We start from the raw sequence: 2,508 nt of genomic DNA, 5'->3' as shown, positions 1-2,508 counted from the left end.
TGTCAATAATACAATTAGAATCTTAGAAATCTTAAGAACCTTTGCTTTACATTTAATTCTATTAGCAAACTTGAGTCTGGGCATCAGGTTTGGCTTCACAGTAAGGTAAACTTGCTACTTGTAGCATCTGTTGAAAATCATAAAGGAGGCACCATACAAATCTCTTTTCAGACAGGTGAGCACAGCTCAGAGATGGGATAGTGTAAAATGAGGCCCCTCAAGAGCTTGTCTGGTAAGCAACATAATTACTTTAGAAAAAAGCATAGGCAACTCAAAATCATAAAGGCACATAACTCAAATTCCAATATGTAGATCGAGAAGTTATAGGAAAAGATAGCTTAACAAAACTGATTCTTAGCATCCACACTTCTTAAACAGAGAGGTCACAAACTAGTGGCTGATAATTTGAATCCAGCCCATGGATATTCATTTGTCCTACATATAACTAAATTTGTGTTATATAAGAAAAACAGAAAATTTTTTGTGAAAGTCCATGATTTTGGATGACATTAAAAAACAATTAGGCACATACTATAGCACAGATCAATTGCAGCTACTCCTTAAAAAGTAGGGTCCTTCTGATCTTCCACAACTCTCCCCCCAGTTGATTTTTCATCACTTTGATGTTATCTGTGGCATTTCAATGTTTGATCTTTTATGAATCTTTGACAGAGAAAGAGTTGGATGTAGGCCAAACCCCAGTCCCTACTACAAAACAGCAGTGTAAAGTTGTCAGTTTTGGGAAACTGAAATGGCACATTCTAAAATAGATTATGGTTATATCTACTTTGTTGTGGTAATTCTCTCCATCCCAAATATGCCCTGGCAATGAAAACACAACTCAATTAATATGAATGCATGCTGTGGGCCTAGATCTTCCACATCTATGAGACCCCTTAGAACTGTGAGTTCTCCAGGCCATGTGCTTCTACTCTGCTTTTCTTCTTCTTCCTCTTCCTCTGAGTCCTCCCCCTCTTCCATTTTCTCATTCCTCACTCTCCACCTTCTGCTCCACCTTCCCTTTTATCTGCCCAATCATCAGCTCACCTTTATTTTATAAAGTAAGGTGGGAAGCAGGTTTACAGGAAGTCACCCGAGTGCTGACTCATTCCTTGTTTGCAGCCAATCACAGAAGAACAGAATTAACATCAAAATGTACTGAGACTCGAGGCTATCCACAACATTTGCCCCTTTTTGTCCAATTAAAAGACTATTTTATCTCAGATATAATTGAACATAACTATTATTATTTTGTAATTTATAAAGTACAAGAGACCTAACACCCAGTCCATCATTCTTGTTAATTAAATAGAACCTCTGTCATCTATCCTTACTTAAAAGACTGTACCTGGCTATGTCTTGGCTTTAGAATGCCATCTGAAAACCATCCTCTCAAATCTGTTCCTCTCAAAGTAAAAAGCCTGGGTTAGTGTCTTAGTCAGGGTTTCTATTCCTGCACAAACATCATGGCCAAGAAGCAAGTTGGGGAGGAAAGGATTTATTCAGCTTACACTTCCATGCTGCTGTTCATCACCAAGGATGTCAGGACTGGAAGTCAAGCAGGTCAGGAAGCAGGAGCTGATGCAGAGACCATGGATGGATATTCTTTACTGGTTTGCTCAGCCTGCTCTCTTATAGAACCAAAACCAGAGATGGCACCACCCACAAGAGGACCTCCCCCCTTGATCACTAATTGAGAAAATGCCTTGCAGCTGGATCTCTTGGAGGCATTTGCCCAACTGAAGCTCCTTTCTCTGTGATAACTCCAGCCAGTGTCAAGTTGACACAAAATCAGCCAGTACAGCTGGCTAGAAGACTATGTTGTTTTTCAACCCCATCAGAAATCCAAGAATGACTGGTATTAACTGAAAATATATAAGAAGCCTTACACAGCTTCCAAAACTTAGCCAATTTATAGAGACCACTGGTCACTTGGACAGCCCCTTACTTCAACACGCTGGAGCATTGGTCTTCAGTCTACTGGCCAGGGTCATCTGACAGACTTAGAGAAACAGGGATATTAAAGACTAGCCTACTCTGTCTCGGCAGAATCAAGCTGTTATAACCTGTAATTGTGTCCTTTCTTTGGACAGTATTATGTCTGTAGATGAAATGAGGCAATTCTTGCCTAGTGGCTGTTTTGCCACAACTGGAGTAACTCAAAGATGCTCAGTTTCTTCTTTGAATCCAAGACAGGGAAAGCTGTAAGGAGAAGACTAGTCTCAACAACAAGTGGATAAATAACATTAAACATCACATTCTGTGTACTTCTGATTTTTTTGGAAACAAATTATCTATGTGAAGTAATCTGGACTGTTCTCTGTTACCTACTCTCAGCCATTTCTGATTAAAATAACTGTAAACACCCTATCAATAAGCTCAGAGCCATGAATTTCCTATTTGGCCCTTAACTCATAGGATTAAACATCTCAGGTCTGTTTATAATAGCAACAATATAAGGACTGGGTATAAAAAGTTAAAAATTTTTAGTATCAATAGAATTTTATG

This window comes from Mus caroli, unplaced genomic scaffold, assembly GCF_978045245.1.
Source record: "Mus caroli unplaced genomic scaffold, Mus_caroli_1 scaffold_5, whole genome shotgun sequence".
Taxonomy (NCBI): domain Eukaryota; kingdom Metazoa; phylum Chordata; class Mammalia; order Rodentia; family Muridae; genus Mus; species Mus caroli.
The sequence above is the reverse complement of the archived record's forward strand: the minus strand, read 5'-3'. Positions refer to the sequence as shown.